The sequence below is a fragment of the Mytilus galloprovincialis genome, chromosome 4, assembly GCF_965363235.1.
Source record: "Mytilus galloprovincialis chromosome 4, xbMytGall1.hap1.1, whole genome shotgun sequence".
NCBI classification, from domain to species: Eukaryota; Metazoa; Mollusca; class Bivalvia; order Mytilida; family Mytilidae; genus Mytilus; species Mytilus galloprovincialis.
Genome location: NC_134841.1, coordinates 70,370,092 through 70,397,580, shown reverse-complemented (window position 1 = coordinate 70,397,580; position 27,489 = coordinate 70,370,092). Strand labels below are relative to the sequence as shown.

Below are 27,489 nucleotides of genomic sequence, written 5' to 3'. Positions count from 1 at the left end.
GCATATAAATCGTACGTTAGTATGTTGAATCACGACACATGTTCACAGACTAAGACCCAGTTTACACTGACAAAAAAGATCGATCTGCTTTGGTTCAGTGTGAATGGGTAAGATCGATCTTCAATCGAACTTAAAAAGTCTACCTCTAAAGGTGATTTTAAAAAGATCGATCCTATTTGAATCGATCTTTTTTTTTTTTTTTTGGGGGGGGGGTGTAAACGCTTAGATCGACCGCGATCGATCTTTTTTTCAGGTGTTTGTTATATTTAGATAGAAAAATAAAGGTCAGACCGGTTCTTTTTATGTTGTAGTGTAAACGCACTGGATTAAATAAGATCGATCTCGATCGATCTTGCTTGTGCAATGTAAACGTGAACTGGTCTTTTTAAGATCGATTCAAATAAAGATCGATTCAAATTCGTTGCCAGTATAAACGGGGTGTTAGTATTTCTTCCTCATTTTCGTGTTCATTAATTATACAATGTCTTTAATTATAGGATATAAATGGATAACAATCAAGGATGTTTTTATAAGTGAAAGCAATATTTTTTTCCCCCTTGTTTTGTATCAAATCTAACTATTACGGCTCATCATCAAGCCAGTGAGAGAAAACACACAGACACTTCGGTATTCCTGTTGTTCCCTCGTTTTTCTCATATAGTTGATGTGTTTCCCTAAGCATTGGTTTGTAACCCGGATTTTTTTTTTTTTTTTTCGATCGATTTATGAGTTTTGAACAACGGTAAACTACTGTTAATACTGTTACTGCCTTTAATTATAAACACTGTTAACAAACCCCCAATAAACTACATGACATACAACTGGATGTCGTTTTAAAACAATACAAATATTTCTTGTTATTTTTTTTATTATCTAGAAATAAATAATCAATATTGAATTTTTGTTTTCCTGAACCAAATTTCATTTCTAGATTTTCAAAAATCATTTCCTCTGATAAATAATATATTTGTGTTTGTTTTTTCGTCGGACCTTATGGTAGGCTAAACGTTTGTTCTGTATGGCATACTCCAAAAGATTGAATTTATTTGTTCTGATAGGCATGATAGAGAAGGCTTGCCTTTATTATGCAAGTTATGACAGAGAAATCCAAATGTATCTGTTCTGAAAGGCAATGTTGAGAAGGCCAAATTTATCTGTGCTAAAAGACATGTTTGAGAAGCCCAATTTTTTTTAACCATCTTTCTTCCTATTCCCTTTTAGATGAGGAATGATGTGATACACACAAGCAGATATTGACAATAATCTGTCTGTGGTTGGTGCCTTTGTACATTTACTGGTTGAATCATGCAATTAAGAATAGAATCATGATGCATAAAGTATTTTGGGTTGGTTTTTCTGATGAGTCTTTCTATGTACTGCTCAACTACATTTATCATTAATATAAATCATCTTATAGCTATAGTACACTTCAATCGTATTTATCCACTTTCCATTAACGATTCACTGGTCATATAATATTAAGATGATCAATAACCGTTTTCAAATCTCTAAAATATGTATTTAATATTGAAACTAGATATCTATACATTCGTTTTGCCGTGGAGTAATATATAAAGCTAATGTTGTAATACGTTAAAGTTTTTTTTTTCAATTCTTATCTTTTGATTGCCACATCTATTTCATTTCCTTTTTTAGTAGTTTTACGGTGACTCATTTTCTATTTTATGCGGGAATAAAAGTTCTAGATTCCATGTCTCTGAACGTCATATCCGGTATGGGTGATACAGGAAATTGCATTTTGTTTAACCGATGAAGATAGGTATCGAAAGATATTTCCTCATTCTGTATTGAATGACATTCTACCGCCAATTTTATTTTTATGTGTTTGCAAAAATATTGAGAGGACACTAACTTCATATCTATAGAAATACTTTTCGAAATGTATTAGCTGTTTATTTCATACGATGTTAAACACAAAAGATTTACTAAATATAGTTGCGTAATTGTTATACCCTAAACAGGAATATTTCTTTTTAGAAAAAGATAATACAGAAAATTCAGTTCAGCTCATTTAATTTGTTCCAAAGAGTCATGCGAGTTCTTTTCTCGCCTTGAATTTCGGTGACAGAATTCCTCGCTGCAACTGCACGGAAAATTGGAACCAAGCTTTCCCACAATTATCCTTAAAGGTATTCATTTTCAGATTGAGCACAGACTAAAGGGGATAAAAAGCAGGTTTTTATTGGTATCATTAAAACCATGAGAGATACTAGAATGAAGAAGAAAAAACTGCACATCCAAATTATGTTTCTTCTATACCATTCTACATTTTCCCTTGATAAGCATGCATTTCATTTTCAAGGTTTTACCTTGTGTCCAGATTGTGTTTCGTACATAGTGAACGTTTTAAAAATAATTCATTTTAGTTTACTTTCAATACTTGCACGTTTGTTGATTTACTTGAATGTTCTTTTGCGTGTTTGTGCTGTATTTCTGTCAAGAAGTTTTGTCAATTAGCGATATTTTTTTAATATTGTTATAAAACAGAATGTTTGTCTAGCTATTAAATTAGATTCAACCCACCATTTTTCTTAAAATGTCCTGTACAAAGTCAGGAATATGGCAGTTGTTATTAAATAGTTTTTTCTATGATGTTGACGTTTGTTTTTGTTGCACTATAGTGTTCCTGTTTTTTTTTTGTTTTTTTTTTGTTTTTTTTTTTGTTTTTTGTTTTTTTTATTATTTCTATCTCTGGTAGTTGATGTATTTCTCTCGGTTTTAGTTTGTAACCCGGATTTGTTACCTCTCATTTATGACTTTTGAACACCGGTGTACTATTTTTGCCTTTATTTGTCAACAAGAATGTTAATGGTAATCCCGAATCGACTTTTTTTTTAATTTATCTTTATCTTTACCATTACACCACCGATGCATCTTTTTAGAAATTGCAAATGGTACGGAGTTGACGAAGCATGGCTTTAGAGTTACATTTACTAATAGTCATGATAAATTACAGTGGAATGTCATAGCACTTTATTGATTCGATATTTTGTAAATTAGAAATTTGGCCATTAGCTGGATATAACAGTGAGTGTTACAATAGATTTGAATTGGATAAGTTCAATAAAATAATACATTGAATATCAAATTGAAAATTAGTAATCGAGTAGACTTTAAAACTAAATGTCGCATATGTTTTTTTCATGTTGTCCTTGAAAAGTAAACACATATATAGCTTGAAAACCATGGTTGGATTATTCGAATTAAAAATTCGACCATGTGTTCTTTAAAAGTTTCTTCGTTTTATTCTTATTTATTTACTTCTTAATTTCATCTTGTCATGAAATAAAATGATGATTTTTTTAAAGGAGAACAATAATTTTAAATCCGTTGGGATTTGTTGCCTTAAAATGGAAATTCTTCGTTTTTGTTTTCTTTTAAAAGATACAAATACAATCCTGGTAGACATCTGATAGACTACATGTAAGCCCTAACAAGTTTATATATATATGTGATGAATTAGGAATTTTCAAATGCCCAAAGTATTATCAGTGTGCCGTTTTGGAATGAAGGTTACTCTGGTTTCGTAACATTAATCTGAGATCTTCCCCGGTTTTTGTAAAGGTTAGTCTTCTACGTTGAGTTTTGTTTACTGTTGACTGTCTTCTGATTCTTTTCGTTTTTTGCTATGGCGTTATCAGTTTGTTTTTTTTTTCTTTTCTTTTTTTTAATTTGAATTTTCTTTTGGCAGAGAGGTTAAGATGGCTACAAAAGCCGTTTTGTACATAAGGAAACGCCTGTACCAAGTCAAGAATATGACAGTGTATTTCCTTTCGTTTGATATGTTAAAGCTTTTCATTTTGCCATTTGTAAAGGGCAAGTGTAGAATTTTCCTTGGAGTTCGATAATTTTCTTATTTTATTTTCAGTAGAGACAATCATATAATATCATTTGTACTGGGGAAAAAGAATGTTTGTTAACTGGTGTCTATTTTGTAGTAAAATACGAATTAATAATACAAAACTGATTTGAACAAGTCAAGTAAGAGAATAGCCATTAACACCTGATAAATTGATAATATCAAAGAATCATATATCTCAAGTCTAGAGCTAGACAGTAATGGTACCCACAAGGAATGTAAAGATAATATTTCATTCGAGATATTGATTGTGATTTGTTTTCACTGAATGACCCTGTTTCGTTTATTGAGTTAATATGTGGCTCGTAATCGTATGTTAATGATGACCCAAAAAAGATGCGTAAGATACCACGGGTATATTCAAAAGCCATCAATCGCGGTGAAACAAACATCGCCACGGTAAAATACGAAAGACGACGAAAAGATAAATAAAGGCAACATCAGTTTACAACTGTTCAATAGTCATTAATCGATTAAACTGTAACACATCCGGGTCATAAACCAAAACGTGGGAACACACATAAACTGTAACACATCCGGGTCATAAACCAAAACGAGGGAAAACACATAAACTATAAAAGAAAACAACGAAAGAACAAACCCACTGAACTGTTTCAAAAAGAAACGCCAACATACATAGAAACGACCTTTTTGATAACAAAGGCCATTTTTGTCTTGCACCAAGTGATAGGTTCGACGGCATATAATAGATTTATTAGTAAAACATGAAAGAAATTCTTGGTCGACAACCGAAGACAGCCATATATAATTTCTTGGAACACATGTCAATACAAATTAATAACATATGTAATTCTAATCAAAGTTGTGATTCGAAATTATTATTATCTGTATTTCAGTAATTACTTTATACAGAATCGTATTGTCTGCACTGTTAATGTTTGCAAAAGTATGAATTATTCGAAATACTAAGGATTTCTAATCCTAGGGAAAGATTATCTTAGCTGCATTTGGCATAACTTTTTGAATTTTTGATCTTCAGTGCTCTTCAACTTTATAATTGTTAGGCTTTCTAACTAACTTATCTGAACGTCACTGCGCGCGTCTTGCGTATCAAATTATAAGACAGTTACCTATGATAACTATCTATGGCCTTTTTAAAAGGAATGAAACTAAAGGAAGTTTCAGAGTTGACCCACAAACATTTATCCATACCTTATTTGATCTAGCGGAGGTGATGTCGAACTTGGATATGGTGATGATAATTCCACTAAATTATTTTGTTGTTGCTTTTTTTTTTGTGTTTGAATGACCTACAACCCATATGTCAATTATTCTTGATTGAATGTCTAACCAAAGTAGCTTAATCTATATAAAATGCTGAAACCTGATAAATTAATAACTCTAGTTTTCTCGAAGCGTGATGTAATTTAATAGGAAAATTTTAACCAAGCTTTATTTGAAAGCTTATACTCATGAATATATAAAGCTTATATCTGTTCAAAGTCGAGATTTCTTACGGTCATTGGTATAGTATATTAAATTCTTTTATGAAAAGCAGATACTAAAATCAACCAAGGAGTGAAATTTGAATAACGTTTACATCTGCTAACCTATAGTAAGTCCAAATACAAAAAGTTACATGACAGAAAGTCACACCTAATTAGTTTTCAATCGTGCAAATATATAAAAAGGAAATTTATAAATTCATTTCTTCCTACAAGTCCAATTTATTTTACAGTTTCTGGAATTTTTCAATGAATTTGTCAAAATTTGTTCATACACAGGATCAATGCAGCCCGTCATTTAATTGATATTTCGACAGCTTGTTTATCTATTAAAAAAAATGTCAGTAATACTTCTTTGTACCAAAAAAGTTTGAGTACAAGGTTTAAAAAAAAAAAAAAAACACAAATGATTTGAAAAATTAGAACTTGGATATTTTTTGTCTTAGACTTTGAAATTAGAATTTGCTTGACTTAGAAAATGTTGATTGAAACACACATGATTAGAAATTTAATTGGAAAGTTGTTTTTACTGAAATTAATGTGATACAAATTTGCACGATACTAATAAAGATACGGCTTATTCACTGGAGAAATCAACTAACCGGGTGGTGAGTTCAAACACAGCTAAGAACTCAATTTATCATAATTTGAAAGATATGTTACGGACTCAATTATGCATTTGAACCTTTCTAGTAGCTGTGTATGATTTCCATTAATTAGCACATTGCATGATTAAAGATGTTGTAATTTCGTTAGTTAGCCGAGTGCATAAAGGTAAACATTATTTATGACTTCCTAAGATCTTATGCTGTATCAGATGAAGAGAAAAACGTTCTTTTTATATCGTTATATAACGGCTCGGAAGTGATCGTAACAGGTTAGATAATTAATATAAAGAATTAATACGTGTTTACCAACTGTTACCCTGAAATTGCAATATCTATGCTTACGTATACACATTGCAATTGTTACCCTGCAATTGCAATAACTATGCTATCATAGGTTTAAACATTAAAATTGATTCATCATAGATACTAGGATTAAAATTTGTAGACAGACGCCTGTTACGTCACAAAAAGACTCATCAGTGACATTCAAATAAAATAAGTAAAAAATACCAAATGCACTACGAAGTTGAAGAGCATTGCGGACACAAAATTCCGGTAATATATTCATCGGGAAGAAAATCTAAAGTATTTCAAAAAAATCAAAGTTTGTTAACAGTTAATTTATAATAATAATTATATCAATAATACATATGCCATGTATACAATGGAGATTCCAAAGATCTAGTATATTAAAAATAATAAATGAAAATAACACTTTCAAAGAGAGGATCGTTGATAAGAATATAACTATTTTTATGGAAATAAATCAAATACAATCACGTCGCAGTATATCAATACCAAATATTAATGACTGCTTTCAAATTCATTGACAACGTATACTGTAAATAAAGCAACAGTAGTATATCGTTGTCAAAAGTCCTCAATCGATTAAAAGTAAACAATTCTTGGTAACAAACTACCACAGAGGCAAACACATTAGCTATAACAGGAAAACAGAAACACGGAACTGCAACAAAACCTGGTTTTATGGCTAGCCAAACCTCCCGCTTCTGAGATTTACAATGCACATTTATAGAGTCTATTTTATTTTTCGATCGGAAAGGAATGAAACCTGAATGGACTTGCAACTACCTCCGCTGAGATCACTTACCCTCTAACGCATTTTCGTAATGCACTAAGACAACAAGGACAACAACAATACTTTACACCAAATGTTATTATAATACTGATTACTCACATAATTGCGCGGAAATTTTTGATTTACGAATTATAGTTTACATTAAAGTCAGCAAATTCAGAGTGTGCGGGAGAACTATTGATAACCAATTAAAAACCATTTATATCACATCCAAACGAACAGCTCAGTTTTCTGTTTTTATATATCTTATGGTTTCAAACACGTTAACGATATTAAATGATTAGTTTACAGCTTAGACAGGTGTACAGTCAGTTGTCAAAACACTCAGAAATAAGAAAACAATATGATCAGGTATAAAGATTCCTATCACAGGAAGCTATTTCTGATCTGCACTACAAATAATTGTACAAAGATGTAGTGCAATCAGTGCAGAAGTAAAAACGAGAATATATGCGTTAAAAAACAAACGCTGCTGCAGGGATATTTGTAGGATGAAATTTCGAATTAACAGAAGAATAATATGCTTAGTAACCTCCTCGCTAATTTCATGTTGACCTCTAATGCTCGAGAGTGTGTCCTGGTCGGATCAAACTAAAGACTCAAAAATTGCTATTTTCCTAATTCGGCTAATCATGTGACATTTAGAAAAAGTTCAAATACAGCTCGAAGTGAGAATAATGTGTCCGGGTAGGATGAAATGTCCTTCTGTGGACTGTTACCTTGTGAACTAGCTATCCATAAATTCTAATTCTTCCATCCATTACAAGGCGTAGCTGTTAAAATACATTTTATAATAATGTGTTACACACAGGAATTTTTAATCACCTAGGTTTAAACAATATCATTGAAGAATATTCCCAAACCACGACATTCGATAATGTGTTGAAAGAATGCAGAGTTGACGTCAATATCAGATCTTTGTCAGTCTTTATATGACGAAGCTATAAGATCTAAATCGGATCCGTTGATCTTAGCCAGAACTTATCTATACTCGTTTTTTAGAGCTTGTCACGTCATTTGAACGATATATGTAGTTGATCTGTAGATGTCTATTTACAGTAAATTCCTGATGTAAGATTACAGTGTCTCTCATCTCTATACCTCATCTAATTGTATCAATGCTGGAATTTCATTTGTTATTACCATGCATTTGCATCGATTTTTAAAATAAAATATTATTTGAAAAAAAACGTTATTAATTTACTGGAATGGTTTTGACTTAATAACGTTGACATTTCTATACATATCTTGCATGTCTTTAGTTTTCATTTGTGTTGTGTCGTTGCGTTTCTGTCTCTTTTGATCATACGCTACTTTAATAAATATCCTTCATAATATTTTAAAAATTCAGACAATGGAATCATTAAGAGTTGCTGCTATTGGCTACACTTACTTAAGAATGTAAAACAGGAAGCGTTACACTTCTTTTTCAAAACCATGTCAAAAGATATCTTCAAAACCTACATACAAAATGTCAAGTGTAATTGTCAGAGTATATCTTTCAAACACTTCAATGTTGCAAGTTAATATGAATATGATTTAGTGATTGCAGAGGTTTCGAATAGTTGGCGCGTATCTTCCACTCAAAAAGATAAGATCATTATATGTAATGATGTATATGATAAAAAATTCCATACAGTTTTATTTTAGAAACGTTAACCGATTACTGTTCAAGAAAGAACCTCTTCTTGTTGTAATCTATCTCGTGATAGATGCATGTAAAACAATAAACTCTGATTGTAAGATATTTGTATGTTTTAATCAATGAAATTATGTAATAACCCGTATATCAGTTAATCTGATTTCAAAAATTGAAGGTTACGTGAGATGTGTAACAGTAGGAAAAGGGAATAACTGAAATATAAAACTTTATCGAACCTTAAAATAAATTTTAGATTAACATTTCAATCGAGAATTTGGAAATAAATTGCCTTTGATATGGAAAAGAAGTCAGGCAATCGTCAATAAACCAGCAGCCAATAACGAAAACATGTTCAATAGACATCTAAATCTAAAATGTAAATGGTTATCCGATGGCTATTAACAAACTCAACCTGAATGACTAGATTTAAATCCAGTTTCAATATGGTATATGCACCGTTAAGTCTGTGTTTTTTCTATGAAAAAAAAAACAGTAAAATAACAAAAATACCTAACTCCAAGGGAATTTCAAAACGAAAAGTCATTAATTAAAGTGTAGTCTTTATACTCTTTAAGATATTTTTTCTTGCTTTCTGTAGCATGTTGATATCTATATTCAACTTTTTAGCTTTAACCATAATGTCGGAGTTTGGGAAGCTCACCAGTGGGATAAATTAAAGGACATATATAGTATACTTAATTTTACAATAATCCAACAAACATATTTATTAAGTTCAAAACCCCAATTAATCTAGACAAGTTGTAGAGATATTTTGTTAAAGTCTCTCTGTCATTTTGAGATGACAAACATAAATAAATGCGCCGTTCTGTTGCTGTGCATGTATTTTTTACAGTGCAAGATCTGATTTAGTAACAAGGATGGATACCCAATATTCCCTTTTTCCTGTTATACACACACAATTAAACTCAACAATTTCAAAATACAAACATAAAAACTTAACTGTTTCTTCACTGCTGCACTAATAATTAAAACTCGACACATTATCTTTACAAAAATGTATCACTTAAATATTCTATAATTTGTATGATGATCACACCCTTTTTGGTGAATTTCAGGTTTTGTTTGCTTAAGCCTGAAGAGAACATCACATTAGATTTCAACAACATGAACCTAATCTCGAAGACAAAGAAATTAATTTTCTCTAAGAAAATCTGTTGAACAAGTTAAACAGAGAAAAGCGTATGTCTAAATTCAATAAGACAGCAATGTTTTCAAGTCCTTGGAGGACCAAGCTAATCAAACCAGGACTGAATTGGTCATAAGAGAGAATTCAACAGACAATTTATTGTGAGAAGTAATGTCTTGAAGTGATTCTGCTTCAGGAAATTGTGTCTTTTATTTTGTTAGTTAGCTCTGACGGTCACTTTACGACTGACATGTTAGAATCTGAAGAAAAGTACAAACTTTACTTATGTAAATGTGGAAAGTAATCCTTTGAAACAGACATTTACTCAGATATAACATTTCCCGATTTAAGTAAAGACTAAATAAATGTCTGTTTAAAAAATTGAAAGTTATAAACATTTTCAAATGTGACCAGAGAGAGATACGCAAACGAGACAGACAAAAATAAAACAGCTTTCCATCTAGGTTTGTATACCTTGTATGAATAGCAATGCATTTTGAACAGATATATCATGTTAAGGATGGGTATTTGCGAAAAATACCAGTCGAGAGAATGTTAAATTTCGCGAGCCGTATATTACTTTGGCTTAATTTGCAAACTTTTTCGGGTTTTTAGTTCCTCGATGTTCTTCGACTTTGTACTTTATTAGACCGTTTAAACTTTATTGAATCCCCCTCACATATGAGTTTTTATTTTAACGAACCGTGCGACTGGCATACTATATTTGAATCCTGGTATCTATGTTGAGGTACCAAATACCGTTTGTCACAAGATAGGCAGAGGACAATATAATCAGTGGTCTTCTGAGATACATATATTCCATGACGGACAACAAAATAATGAGTACGTCCGTGAAACATAGACATTGTAAATTAGATGTTATGTGTGTTTGTTGTAAGAATAATATTATACTAAAAAATACAAAAGCATCTACAGATAAATGAAGCATACGTTTTTATATGAATACTAAAACAATGTGTTAAATGATTCGGAATGTAATGATATTTTCTCTGTTTGTATTTGTTTTTTAGAATATGTTTTATGTTGTTATTATTCTAAACATTATTGTTAATTTGAACCAATTTACGAACAGTGTGGCTTATCTTAATTTTTATGAAAGTTGAACGTTAACAACATACATTTGGCAATTTTACAAAATAAAATAATTATCTATACTACGGTTCGATAAACCTTTATGTTCTGACCTTTTGCTAAAACGGATAAGGTCGTAGTGATATTCGCATCCTGTAATTGCAAGTATGAAATTACAAGGAAAATGAAGTCTCATCTTTAATGATTATTGCTCCATGATATTCTTTGATTGTAGTTGTTTTATCTTACATGAATTAACCATAGATACCAGTGTTGAAATGTGTTACGCTTGGCGCACGTTTCGTCTACTAAAGACTCATCAGTGCTGTCTGCATAAAAAAAATCATACACTTTTAATCTGTATTTTAAATAAAAGGAAGTGTATACCGCTGTTCAAAGGTCATAAATCGCTTAAGAGAAAACACATCCGGGTTACAAACTAATACCGAGGGAAACACATAAACTATATATAAGGGGGAAACAACGAAACAACAGTAAAACTGATGTGCAACAAAAAACAAACAACAATTATTAACCAATTGTGTGTCATTTTTTTCCAAATTGAACATTTTTACGGAGTGTAAACTCGCATGTTGGGGGATGCATACATAGCAGGAGACACTAACCTTGTCGATACACACGGTCTTGGTCCTTTTTGAGTTCATGTGGTCTCCTTAATTTTTATATTTACGAAATTTGAACACAGTAAATTACTGACGCCTTAATTTACTTATTTTATTGGCATCTTACATATATGAACTACTTAGGTATAGGAAGATGTAGTATAGGTGCCAATGAGACAACTCTCCATCCGATTAACAATCATAAAAGTAAACCATTATAGGTCAAGGTACGGCCTTCAACACGGAGCCTTGCCTCATACCGAACAACAAGCTATAAAGGTGCCCACAATTACAAGTGTAAAACTATTCAAACGGGAAAACCAACGGTCTAATCTATATACATTTAAAATAAAATTATTCGTGTTTCTTATTAAGTTCAAAACTGAAATCAAACGTTTGGAAAGCTATGTGCTAAGATTAAAGCGTGAATACAACATTTTATTGGTCATTCGCAATATATTTCTTCCATAAAGGTAAAAACAACTGAATATTTCAGTTACAAATTTAGATATTGTAACCTTACGTTTATCCATTTGTGAATAAAAATATTCAGTGACAACAGTTGCCCCTACCTACCAAATTTGCTGTTGGTCAACATGAATAATATCTGTCGTTAGGATAAACAGAAACTAACATTTGATGACGTCGATTTCGTCATCATTGCACCATCAACGTACTTTAACACCAATCAGAAGTGTTAAATGTTTTGCAAGTAAGTTTATCGAAGCATTTATTATAACATGAAAGTAAAAATACAAGACTGGAATAATGATATTGGTTAAAAGGTTATGGCGACTGATTAGACATTGATTACATAATTACTTCTCGGTGTAGTCATAATTTTACAACTCATTATATTGTGGCATTATAACTTGTGATTGTAATTGAAATGTATTTATCAGTACAATGCATTAAGTTAATTATCGTCTCTGGTTATTGAGAGATGGAATTCAAAGTGTAATAAAAAAGGAATAAAATTACGTGTTTTTTAAAATTAGCACTTACATTGCATTCCATATAGAAGACGAGTATTTGCTGAAGTCGTTATCATTACTGTTACAACATAACAATCGTACCATAATTACTGTTTTAAAACTAACTGAATTTATTGTCTTTTTTTCAAGTAGTTTCCTTATCATGAGCAAATAAAAAATGGTCGGTTGTTGTTAACGATGAGTCTGATTTATGCAAAACTAATTTATTTATTGTTTAGGTATGTAGAAATGGAAAGAGAGGTTCTGCATAAAACAGACTATGGCTTGCACTTCCCGATGAAGACCATAAAGGACCTGGCAACTATTTTAGTATAGCTAAACAAGATAGTTCATGATGGGCGTTATAAAACTATGAAGAATCCTAAGCAATTTAAGAACCGATTTTATTTCGAATTAATCGAAACAAGAATCTTCGATATACTTTTGATGATATTTACTTAGTTTGACCCGTTTAGCTATTTGTAGAAATTACTTAATGTTCAATGAATAGCTGTAGTGTTGTCGATATCATCCTTCGGCTTTTTGTGAGGTTTGTGTGGGTCAGTATTTAGTTTTCTATGTTGTGGTGAATAATAATTTGTTGACCTTTGTTTGTTTTTGGTGTTTTTTCGTTTATTGTCATTACATATTCAGGTCTTTCTTACATAATAGTTTGGAGTCTTTTTTCATTTTTATAGAAATAAAAACGTTATTTTTAGAAAACAATCTCAATTTTTCTCGAAATGCATCCATCTAAGTGGTACCTGCAAAGTATGATAAATTTAGATATTTTCAACCTTATTAAAAACCGATCTCTCTTCGCTTCCGTTTTCTGATATGTTGCATCATATCAGTAAACGGGAATGGTGAGATATCGGTTTTTAATTGCACTGGGATATTTAATGTTGAAAATAATACGCCAACGTGTTTAAAAGATATGATCAACACTAAATAAAAAAGCTGATGCTATAAAAATTTTGTCCAAACATCGTTTTGTAAATTACAATATAATGATAACCGATTTCAGTGCGAACAACACGTGGTGTTTTTGGAAAACTTACATCGGATACGTATGAAAACCAAATTTTAATAAGCTCAAAACAAACATTTAAAAATTCAAAACTTTTACGACATAAACGATCGCAAATCATATAAGGTCCGTCCTGCCTGCAAAACTCTTTACCTTTCAGAGCCTCCTCATGGCTTTTTTGATTATGTAATTACTTGACCGGTTTTTTTTAGTGAATATTTGATTACCAGACCAAATATTTCATGAGTATTTGATTATTTTGTATAAAAAAAAACAGTAACAATCATGGGAGTATATTGGCAACAGGTTTATGATTATGTGATCTCTTTGACATCCCATTGAGGTGCCTCATTATAACGTACATCGATATATTCATTGGCTGCCTGCTCAGATCGCGTATTTGATGAATATAACTTATCATTAGCAAAAATAAAGTTAAGGCTTTTATAGCATTAGATGGAATTATTTTCATTGCATTTCGACGTGTAAAGTGTCTTAACTTAAGCTTAAGGCTTAAATTTTTTCAGAGATCACAAACTTTGATTACCTGAAAAAATACAAAAAGATCGAAAAGAAAAGCCAAAAAGAAAATTAAATATGGTATGATTGCCAATAATATAACTCTCCACAAGAGACACAATGACACAGAAATTAACAACTATAAGTTACCGGGCTTCAATAATAAGCAAAGCTCATATCGCATAGTCTACTATAAAAGGTTCCGAAATGATCACATGAACAGACCTCACATTGTAATATTGAATGCCTTGTTGGTTTTTTTTTTTTTCATTCCTAATAAGGTTATTTTTACACATTTTTCTCAGACATTATCCCGTGGCGATCTGTCAAGAATTTTAAGATGAGAAATTCAACAGCACAAGTAAATAAAATAAATAATACAGGACTAACATAAAACAAAATGCCACAGGAACTACAGTAAGTGGATATACCTTTCCTGTCCTGTTTGTCATGACAAGAAGGCCTGCACATTGTTAATTTTAAGTGCGATCATACTTATATTTGAACGGTAAGCAATTTTCTGATACAATGAAATGGTTTGATTTAATGAAATACATTGAACAATTATGATAATGTAAGCAAAATGCCAACACATGGTATCATTTTTAGTTAAACTACAATCATAATGCACGTAACAATTAAATTACAGTTTCTACGTTTAAACAGAACCTTATCTGTTAAGGCGATCTAAAACCATAAAAAAAACTGCTAGATAAAAAATCAATACACAAAGTATAAGAAGATACTGATAAGCCATGTTTTATTACAATTTGTAAAATTATGCACGCATGATGTCATGTATTACAACTCTACACAAGAAAATATCGATATTTGAATAGAATTTTCAAATGTTATCACAAATGACAAAATAAAGAATCTTTAACTCAATATAAAATTATTTGATATCGGAAATCCATTGCTTGTTATTTACAAATCAATATGATTAACAATATGTCACTTACCAAGTCCATCTTGTCACATCGAGGTTTCATCTGTTAATTTCCCGCCATTATTCCTCAAACCTGCAGACAAAAACAAGATGTCGTCGTTAACACATGTTGAAATCATGACAAAGTTTAAGATGCATTTGTCCAGTTTAAGTCTTGATATTCATTAACAATAATTAAATGGATTTAAACGTTTGAAAGAGCTTCATTTCTCCGCGACATTGTAGTTATTCTCAGCTTCTACAAAAATCGATTGGCAGAGCACCTGCAGCGTAGTAAAAGAACTACTGTCGGTTAGATAGCACTGTATACACAAGACAATCTTTCCTTATCATGTTATAAAATGATTTTACATTTTTTTTTAATATCTGAAAAAAAACAAGGAGATTTTCTCCAGAAAATTTCTTGGAACCAATTTTCTTTAAATTTATGCATTTTTTGCCGACTGCATGATGATCATGAATTGTAATCACTGCAGTCGCTATCATCAAAAATCACTTAAAATATTTCACCTTTACGTTTTTTCATTAAAATAATTAGCATATGATGTAGCTATACTTTAGCACATCGTCTCCTTCGTTCTTTATCCCATTAAATGTAAATCAACGAGAAAACTGCAGTTCTACTCGAGTGTTTTGAAACCTGAGCAAAAAGTTCAAACGTATCAATTTTCAATAATAGCCAGAAAATATATCGACGAACTGTGTAATAGAATAAATATTTATGGCGGTTATATGAAACACCGTGTTCTGACAAAAATAAATAGTAATAGTTGTCTGATCTGCCCGGAGGTCTTATTTAAGCAACCATTCTGTTAATTAATAATGTATAGCATATTTCACAGGGGATATTTAGTGCAGAATTTGTTTGTTGCGTCAAGATTTAATAATTAAGCAACTTATTACTAGTATCAGAATCTATGCCTTGTGTTAGTACTACATCTGGGAATTTACATTTTATCGTTTTCATTCTTAATATTTTATTACTTTGTTGCAAAATGTGTGCACTATAACTTTAATTTGGATGATGTTTGCAAATTTGATTTATCCGAAAAGTGAATATTTAAATTAAAATTACTTTTTTTTTCTAAACTCACTGTAGTTTTAATCCCAAAATACAGCTGGACTATATAATTATTACAGTGATTCCTCCTACCTCCAGGAAAATATGTGCGAATTATACACCTTTACTCTAATGAATCAAAGCTTTTCAAGAAACACATTATAATATATTGCAACATTTTTTGAATGAATCGGTTTGCATTTTGCACTTTTATATACACATCTTACAATATAGATCTAATTGATATTGAATGCGTAATGCGTGCATAGTGGAAACAAAAACTAACGTTGACCTATCAATACAAATGGAGAGAGATATGAATTTGTAGTTTTAATTAAGTTTTGTAAAGTTTAGATATGCTAGCGCTTGAAAAACATGTTAAGTGCATGTTAACCAAAACAACTGAATTATCAAAAGGTCGCGAAATTTTGATTGTGAACTGTTGAAGAAAGAAATTAAACGTTTTTCTGAATTTTTTTTTTTTTTTTTTTTTTTTTATTATTTCTATTATTATTTTTTTTTTTTTTTTTTTTTTTTTTACAAATATTGGATATAATTGAAATGTCATTGGAAGTTTTGTCAGCATATCTGACAGAAATTTTAGAATTACATTATTGTACATAATTATACATAAATTTCGCCTAATAAAGTAGTGTATATACCCATATACGTTATAATTATATTCACCTACCCATAAATAGGACAATATTAATCAAACAATTTTATTAAGTACAACAAGTGCTTATATATAAATAAAGCCATGCATCATCAATCTGACAGAGCTGCTTACAAATTGAGATACTTAATCCGACTTCAAATATACTGTTTATGTTTGCCGGTGTTTTTCATAGTAAAGTTTAAGGCATTATTTACAATATGAATACCACATACGTATGAGTTATCATGTTGAAAGAAATTTCATTAACAATATTTCTTGGTTGGTTTGTCTAGAAGCAAAGCGAATTTTGATTCAGAAGACGTAAAACTGATCAAACGTAAAATAAACCTTTCTCTTGATAAATCTTGCAACTGAAGAGTGAAATGACCATACTTTCATTTGAGCTGAAAAATATAGAATAGCCATGTCTCCAGTGACAGTCGATTTCATGTTTAGATTTACTGCTTTCTGTCATTATTATGTATAGTTCTCGTGCTTGAAAATATCATATCTAATATAACCATTGAGGGTTAATCAATTAACAAATCAATAAAAACAACTATGACTAAAGTATTTGTAGTAATGTATCTGGTAAAATATTTGCCCTTTATAAATCAAATTCGAAGCAAGGTTTTGTTATAAATCGGAAATTGAAGCACAATTCCTGGAAGCTTCGGAAGTTGTTTATAGATAACAGTTTTGAGATAACAAAACAACTGCACCAAAGTTGGAATCACAACAAATAAAAACCCCAATTAACGAGACAAAGAAAAAAAATCAATCAACAGGTTCAATTAAAGTCCTTGGTTTCTTCCATGTTGCTGTATATCTTAATGATATTAAACTTGAATTTTAATGAAAATGGAGTTCTGAAATGTTATCTGTTTAATATGAAGCAAAATACGCTGAAAAAACCTATACTTTTTTCATAGAATTTTTAACGGTTGTATCTTTGAAAGACTGAAAAACGATGCTCGCTATATGTGGTTTGCATTTCTCTAGGATTATAAATATTGAAGATCCTTTTACCTTTTCTTTCTCTTTATGAGTTCTGTTTTTAAGGCTTGAAACATCAACAGTTGTACGTAGAAGTGAGAAAACTCATAAAGTATTGGATGGAACAATTACAAAAATACCAGAATAAAGAAATTGATAGAATCCATTTTAAGAAATCGGTGGCCTTCAAATACTCAGCATGTCCCGAGAGGTAAATTTGGTTCTTTTACTCTTCATATCGGCAGTGTGTTATTTACTTATCTGTATAAAATGAATGTACAAAAAATGAATGATTTTTACACGTACCTTTAATTTGGACGAGCATACCATGAGGAATTTTATTGTATGAAATATATTTAGTGTATGAGAATTCTTAGGAAAGTTATCAAGATCTTAGTTGTATTTTTGTATTCAGTATATTTTTACGATTAAACAGTCCGAATTCTTGTACAATGCTTCTTTGTTCAAAAGCAAGAAAAATTTCCTCCACAGTTCAAAATTGTCTCAGTTTGGCTTTTCTAGCCTTTAATCGTTCGTGAGAAAATCAAAATCAAACACTACTTTAATGGATGATATGTTTTACATAAAACAAAATCTCTGTTCACACTGTTTAGTTTCCCATAATTGCCTGGTCGATATCATGCTTAATTGGAAAAATATTCTACAAAGTAAATAGGCTTAGATTTGACAGGGTTAGGTTTTCATATTCATCATATAATCAGTTATCAATGCTTTATCAAGTCAATTATTCATATTACATGAGAAATTACAAAGGTTGGAATTTTGTTTGTTGGTTATAGGTTACAATAGATCTTAGAAAGACAAAATCTATCTTCAATTAATTTTCTTTATCACCAGGCATAAATGAATTGCAATGATAGCAATTGAGACTTGTTTTTTCCTTTTTTATTTTTTTTATTTCTTTTTTGTTTTTGTAATACTTAATGTACATGCTTCTTTAACAGAAACAAAATTGATATTTAACGAGATAAAAATGTAAATTTGATTTCAGTGCCACGTGGAAAATAAAGTCAAAAACGTGAAAGGTTTTCATTTTTTGGAAATGGATTGTTGTGTAATTTATCATGATAAGTTTGGAAATAAACGCTTTTGTTGTTTTTTCTTCTTTTAAGAAAGCGTTAAACTTTTAAGTTGGGACATTTATGTTTGATCCATCCTCTTTTATTAATAATGTATTTTTGCTTTAATGCTGTTTTTTATCATAAAGTTGGATAAGGATCTTCAATGTTGAGTCAAATTATTCCTATTTACAAAAAGACCGATGCTTGCGGTATACAAACTAGAGTGCGACTACCGTAGTCAGACTCAGAAATCAACCAATCAAAATACTGGAATTGGTTTTTCAAGGGCAAATTTGTATTCCGAGACTCGCGGTCAATGACATTTCGAGAATGATTATTGTACTCCGGCTCAGTACGCTAAATCCGGATTTTGAATTTCGAGCAGAAAGTAGGTATTCAGAGTACAGAAAAAAAATGTTTTTTTATGACATAAAGACAAGGAGGACGTATTATGTAAACATTAAAAGCTACTCTTATATTTCAAGGCTTTTAAACATTTGTATCTGGGCGTCAGTAGTAAGTCTTGTATGGACAAAACGTACTTCTGGCGTATTAAACTTTAAACCTGGTGCCTTTTGTTAGCTATTATTCGTGTGTTTCTTTGTCAAATATGTTCTCCTAATTATTTGTATTGTAGTCCTGTAATGTTGTGTTGTTATTATAATGTTATATTTAACATGGCCATTAAAGAGGGAGGTTTGGCATGCCACAAAACCAGTTTCAACCCACCATTTTTTTCTTTAAAAAATGTCCTGTACCAAGTCAGGAATATGGTCCTTGTTATATTATAGTTCTTTTCTGTGTAATTTTAACGTTGTGTTTCTTTTGTGTCGTTTGTTTCCTCTTATCTTTGAGTGTGAATTCACATTACTATAAGACGTGTCACGGTACTATTCTATCCCAAATTCATGTATTTAGTTTTGATGTTATATTTGTTATTCTCATCGGATGTTGTCTAATGCTTAGTTCGTTTCTGTGTGTGTTACATTTTAATGTTGTGTCGTCATTATCCTCTTATATTTAATGCGTTTCCCTCGGTTTTGGTTTGTGACCCGGATTTGTTTTTTTTCTATCGATTTATTAGTTTTGAACATCGGTATACTACTGTTGCCTTTATTTATATTCATCGATGTCAGTAAAAATAATTATTTTTGAAAGTTACGATGTGTTGGAGTATTCGATTAATTACAATTTTTAATTAAATAACTGTTAAGATTTTCCTCTTATTTGAATATTGTCATTAATTGCTTAGCAACATATTAGTAATATAACAATAACAAACATTCAGACTACATCAATCATCAGAAATTTTGCAATTAGAATTCAGTCTCAAATGGGTAATAAAAACAAATGACATGAAAGAACAAACTCGGGCTAAAATGAAAAGCTTGAAGCAGTGATATTTGGGTAAATTCAGTAAATAATAAATATAAGTCACCAAGGACTTTCCTCTGGGAGAATATCTTTTTTGATAATGCTGATAGTAATGATTGTAATAAATATTTTTAATAAGATGAATTAAAGTAAAACATTGAAAAAATAAAAATATGAATGCACGTCTTTTTTAGTAGAAGGGGACAAAAATAGGGGTAAATATAGGGAATAATTGTAAATCTACAGATTTGTAAGCAAGGCTATGTCATTAAAAATACAACTATGTTTTCATTGCTTCAAATGTTGGGGCTTTATCAATTACAATTATAGCTATTACTACTAGTCAGTGTGTCATTATCAAATCATCATTTGTTTTATATATTGAATACAGTTGTAGAAAAACTTCTGCAGGTATATGCATGATGCAAAAATATTTTGAAAAAATAGCTCAACTGAAACATCACTAATTACGTCAAAAGTTTAAAAAGAAAACGTTATATCTAGTTTTATCCGCCAGAAGTGTTTTTCTCGATTTACCTTCATCAGGAAATTCAAAAACCAAATATTTGAAAGCCAAGAAAGTATAAGAAACGAAAAAAAAAGACTTGAAGTTGAAAGTTGGAACACTCAAAGTAAGACTCAAAATACAATACTTTATTAGAGGCTCACCATTTGAAATACATAAACACATACTCAATTCAAAGATAAACATAGTTTAAAACAAACTTGAAATACAAGTGCCGCTCTTTTAAAAGTACGAGATACCGTAAAATATTTTTCTTCAAGTACAATACCTATGTAACATAACATTGTAAAACAAAACTTTATAATATTGAAGCATGTCTTGGCAACCATCTAGTAACACTCGTTATTTTGAAATAAATAAAATTCACTCATTCAATAAACCAAAACTTGTTGAGATTGTATTTTTTTTTTTTTTTTTTTTTTTTTTTTTTGCATATTGCTCCTTACTTTGTAAGTGTTTTCTTTTTAATATTTATCATTCTTAAATGTAAAACTTTGTTTTAATATATAACTTATTTTCGCTTTAGGGAGCAGGATCCAATGATATACATACTCTTATATAAATCTGCTAACTAAGGCTGCATAAATTATCTCAAAATTGTACCCCTTTTTATGCAGCTTATTATTTTTTTTAAATAATATCGACTTGTGGAAATTATGTTTTCATAAAAATCAAACCAAGGGACATGCCTACTTTATCAAGCAAACGAAAGTGATTTTCTTCGCCAAACTTCATCTGCAGAACGTTCAATACACCATCGATTTGACATTTCATGTATACGATCTTGTAAATGACAATTACGTTAATGTATTTTTAAGATGCTCGATGAATGGGATATTACTAAATGATGTCTATAGTATATTGGAAAAAATCATATTTATTGTTATTTTTCCTAGGATATTCAAAATCCATAACATGATTTTATTGTAAAGATCATTGTCATTAAAATGTCAGCAAGGGCATGTAATAGAAAGTTCTTAGACAGTATCTTTCATCTCTGATCCTGATATTGAACGCTCTAGGGGGTTACTGTTTTATACCATTTAAATTATTACTTATAATAAATATTTTTTATCTGTAACCTAGTAACCAGACAATAGCAAATATATCACTTTCTGTTGTCCTTGATGATTTTCCGAACCTTTGACAACGCGAAAATAATTCCCGATTGATGGATTCTACAGCGGATTATCTTTTTACTGTGACAATTAATTTTTGAACTTCTTTGTTCATGTTGATGTAATATATGACAATAGTTGTTTGGATCAACATAAATTGAAAAATAAAATAGGTTTGGGGAGTTGATAAATAATATTCTAACGTTTGATATCATTTTTAATTCCAATAAAATTGTTAGATCAAACAGCAAGAAGTAATAAAAATAAAAGAGGTTTGAAAAGTTTTAGAAGCTAGGTAGATGAAATAGAAATTTGATTTGAAGACTATGAATCTTTTTTTTTCACGCAATAAATGTGCTGTGCATTTTATTCATTTAAGGAATGACTGTAATATTTTTTCTGTCTATGAAGAAATAACATAAAAAATTTGGTGCACACTGAATAACGCGCGTAGTGGGTTATTTAACAGTGTGCACCACATTTTTTATGTTATTTCGAATAGACAGAAAAAATATTACAGTCATTTCTTATAATTTAATTCTAAATTCCATTTTAAACCGTAGAAAACCATGAAAAAACGTTGATGACGTCACGGTCATATGACTGAATTATGTCTATGGGCTCATAACAAAATAACGTCAGCCAATCAGAAGACGCGTTACATCCAAAATTAAATTATTAGACATTAGAAAGTCTTACATTTGTATGGTTATAATTGGTAAAGGATGAACTTAGGCGAGGATAAATGAAAATTAATAAAGGAAGAGCATCAATTAAGGATAAATATAAACTAAAAATATTTATAGGTCATGGACCTCCTTTTCGAGATATTTCAGATTTAAAATATGGCGGGAAAAGACTTACTCGGACTTTTAACTTATATTTGCATTGGTATTATCGGGTCTCAAAACAAAAGAAAGAAAATTAAGAATCTTCTAAAATTTTGGTAAATGACCTTTCATGAGGTATTAAATCTTATATGAAAAAATAAATGGGTGTTATGGGGCAAAATATTTTACATTGTGTTGTATGGAAAAACACCAAGGAGTCCGAACATTTGACACAAATTCTAAAACCTCACCTAAGTACATCCTTAATACGTTTCATCTTTCGTTTGCTCTATCCACAAATAAAATGTTTCGTCAAGTTTTACTTAATTTCTAGAATGAATTATTATTAAAAACATAAAAATGACAAGTTTCATATTTTTAATACTTTTTTCAGTTTCCATATTCCAATGACTATATTCAGACAAATAATGTTAATCAGATCAGAGTTCAATATCAAACAGCATTAATTCAAGTCAATATTGGCGATTATGACGAAGAGTCCAAACAACTGTTGTATATAGGACGGGTGGGCGGACAGAGTAAGATAAATGAGTTCAACGGATATAACGATTCGAAACAGAAACAAGGATTAGTTCACAGACATTCATTGGAGGATTTCGTGTTAAATTTGCATTGACTTGTAGCTCCAGAATTATGATTGTAGCTTGACCACGCGGTTTATAATTTGGTAAACCACCAGGAATATAATTAAGCTAATCACCTGATCGCCGCTGGACAAATACGGTGAAGAAAATGTCAAGACTAGTTCCCAGTGGAAATCACTGGAAATAAATCATAAATGTTCATGAAGGGACGTTTTCAAACCAGAATTGACATTTTTGAATAATTTTCAAGTATTTTATTGATTTATCTATGACGTCTTCTCATGGGTATTCATTAAGCCAACGTAAAGCTTCAGTTTATTTCAATTTTGAGAACAAAGAATCTTCTAATTCTTCAGCTTGTCACTCTAAATTTCTATAGAATCCAGTCAAATAGACTGTTAATCGGTAACTTTGACAAACCGCCCAGGTCTACCGTGCAACATGAAACTAATTTACATTTCATTATTTGTAAGTTGTTAAGACGATAGGTTTAGCTGAAGGAGATGTATTTTTGCAGATTCGCAATTAATTTCTAATAGCCTTCTTAGACGATATAAGTATGGCGGTTACATCTAATTTTCCCTTTTTTGGTTTAACTATTCAAATATCTGATTAACGATCTCCAGACTTCAGCTCAGACTTTTCCCTCAATCATTGCAGCAAGATAAGATATTGGCTTTCATCAAAACATTAAATACCAAACCTAGATTCTATTCTTGACAGTCAAACGTAGCACATATCTACGTGTGTCACAGGGTTCATTTCTTATTAATGGCAATGGCAATCGATTAAATGCTTGTAGTCATCGGTCAAATCACCGATCATCGTAGCTTATTAAACACTTGGACGCGTTACACAAAAAAATATTCGTTTAGATGATAGCTATCCTTTAAAATTGTTGCCTCGGGTTGCTGTTTTATTGACAAATTCCCATACCTGATTATATTAATAATATCAAAAAGTCAGCTCTTTGTTATTTGTAAGCAAATTTTTTCTTATTTAAAAAGCAAAATCCCGACGAAAATTCAAACGGAAAGTCCCTAAACAAATGGCAAAAATAAATAATAAAACACATGAAACGGATTGACAACAACAATCATATTCCTGTCTTGGTACAGGCATTATCAATTTTTTTTAACTTTTTTCTCTTCTAAATTTTTGTCTCGATTCTCTCGAACCTATAAAACTGATTATGATAATCCCAGAAAAAATGTTAACATTACAAAGAAATACATATTCTGAAATCATGAAAGTATAAAGAATGCAATAAAGTCATCTGCTTTTAAATGGATTCACACTACAACTAAGTTTAAGGGACCCGTTCTAAGCAATAAAAACTTTGCTGCGAATTAAATATGCTTTGCTTTTTCAGTTATTCGACAGCTTTATATAAACGCTTTTACAAAATTCGAAATATGTAAAATTCAAATTTTATTTGGCACTTGATTGTATAACTCGGGCACATAAAACAGACTTACGTCACAGAAATGACCTAAGCGAGACAATTTTATTCTACGATAAAAGATATACAAAAGCAGTACTCTTGTATCTAAAACTTTAGAATTCAACACAGTATAATCCATTGACAGAAATCTGTCGACTTAATTAAGATGCAACTGTTGTGTCTAATTTATTGTATATTATTAGACGGAATATTGTATTGCTATTATGTATTTCTGTTTTACTTCTCTGATCCAGACATTGAATTGACCAGATATAGAGACATTGTTCTCAAATGTCCTTCAATTTTTAGCACCAAAATATAACCATTAGATTAAATGATCAGAAGTTCACTTCGGGAATATATTTACGTTTTTTGGAACAAATGAAATGAGAAATTCGTGTACAAATGGACAACATCACTAACTTGGACATTATAACAAATAAGATTAAAACACAGATACCACTAAAGAAGACCCAAATGGACATTCACACAGAAAGTACTGAATGAAACTAATGTTCTGTCGAGAGATTAGTTACACAATTATTCCAGAGACCTAACAATAAATAACTGATATTTTCGAACCACGCAATATCAATACTGCTAAATGGAAATATAATTTAACGAAAAGGAAGTATTCTTTCGATCGCGGACCGTGATTAGCATCATAACAAGATTCTACAGACAGCCATAATGTTGCATGACATTCATTAAACGTATTGACCTTCATCCGAGTGTCCATCTTCAAACTATACAATACACGACTCTATCATATATACTTTTGACATTTCATTTTTATACTATGTTATTCCATAAGACATCACGAAATGTCATAACTTTCACTTAAATATTACAAATAAAGAGACGTATTTAGAAAATACCACATCTCTAATCTGAATGTTAAAATATGGTCTTTCTATTTGTCTGAACTAAACAATTTAAAAAGTATACTCTGTATATATTGAATGGTAAATACATCTGCTTCTCTTTTTAATTAATCAATTTTCTTTTTATTACTTTTATCTTAACATTCTTTAATACTTTGCTTTTTTTTTCTATAACTAAACATGTCTGTTTCAAGTGACGAATATGACAGTAGTTATCCATTTGTTTGATGTGTTCGAGCTTTTGATTTTGCCATTTGTAAGGGACTTTCTTTTTTGAATTTTCCTCAGAGTTCAGTATTTTTGTGATTTTTTTTTCAATAAGGTACAAATACAATTATTCTGCTAGTCGTCATGTTTTGGTTTAAATATTATGACGTTGTAATTGGCGGTATTTCGATATCAACAGGTTAGGTTTTCTATTGCACATTTTTGTTACATGTATGACTTTAACAGCACACCAAATATCAGGTCATGAGTTTACACTTTTTGCAATTGGCATGTAACGGAAACATACGTTTCGATGTCGGATTAAGTAGATAAATGCATGCAATCGACATATGACTGAAACTGTTTTACTTAATTATAAAACTGAACATAAGCTTGATTGGTTGTTTGTATTTAACAGAAAACTATGCTGTATCATGGTGACCAGTTTTTGTAAGTAGATGGAGTGGGTGTACACGGAGTGAACCACCAGCAGGAGTATACCCCAAACAGCAAGACAAAAGTAAAATCACAAAAATACGAATTTAGAGGAAAATTCAAAGTCCCAAATTGAATGCCAAATCAAAAGCTCAAACACATCAAACGAACAGATAACTGATTATATTAAGTATCATTTTAATTTATATCTTATTTTTTTTAGTTTTTACAAGTTCAAAAGAAGCGAAAATATATTCAAATAAAAACTGTTCAACGTAAGGGTGCAAATGCAATGTTTATGTTGGTGTTGCACCTATATGAAAAGAAACTAAGCGAAATGAAGACAGTATTGTGAGGACAGATTGTTTTTTCATGAAATATGTAGAAAATTATATTGTCAAAGATGAAAACTATGTATTATATAACTAACTGTCAAGTATATGCCGATTTGCTCGCTAACTTATGTAACCAGGCTAGATCCTTTTGTTGTAATTTTGTTTATTCGTCCAATGCTGAATTCAGGTTTCAATTCACAGAGGACCATTTGTGTTATTGTATAGGCCAGATCTGCTATGATGTCTTATTTGAGAGACAAAAGGTATTTTATACAGCATAGTTAGTTTTATAGTTTATCATGGCTCTTTTTAAAATTCTAAATAACAAAAACGCTTTACTCCAAGGAATATTTAGAACGGAAAGTCTCTTAATAATTTGCATAATAAAAAGCTCAATCACATTAAACAAATGAAAAACAACTGTCAATAATAATCCACAATTGGTACAGGTACTTCCTTATGTAGTAAATGGTGTATACAACCTGTTTATATAGTTTGCTAAACCTTTTTAAGTTTATGAGAGTTGCATATTGTTCCATTATATTGACAACAATGTGTGAGCATAATGAGAAACAAATGTCAACAATTGGGAAACAGCAGTAAGCATTGTGTTATATAATGTCAATCGCTATAAAAGTGGCTCTTATTGCATTAAATTATAACTGTGACTTTATTAATTTATAAATTATATATGTTAATAGGGAGGGGCGAACTGTTTGTCTTTGCTTTGTCTGTATCGCAGCTAAAACATACCAAAGCCCTTTGAAAGTTTTATCCCTTTCTGTAGAACATTGTCATGTTTAACTGATAATAGAAATACTACGAAAACATACATCAGAAATATCAGCTTCGGAAAAACAATCCATCAATTTTCTTCATTACAACAGTAGTTAACAACATGCTGGG

The 27,489-nt window shown here is 30.6% G+C and overlaps 1 protein-coding gene across 3 annotated transcripts in view; it reads right to left on the bottom strand.

Moving 5' to 3' along the window:
* Positions 1–27,489, bottom strand: part of LOC143072852 (neuropeptide Y receptor type 2-like) — a 59,532-nt gene that overhangs the window by 8,621 nt on the left and 23,422 nt on the right. Inside the window, exons 1-2 of one of the 3 annotated variants that reach the window (XM_076247967.1) lie at positions 18,050–18,072; positions 15,043–15,102 (exon numbers count right to left, since the gene is read on the bottom strand). The gene's annotated coding sequence lies outside the window, so the exon portion shown is untranslated. Of the gene's footprint in view, positions 1–15,042; positions 15,103–15,539; positions 15,756–18,049; positions 18,073–27,489 lie in introns of those variants that run through there. The other 2 variants (XM_076247966.1, XM_076247965.1) reach the window with 2 other exon arrangements.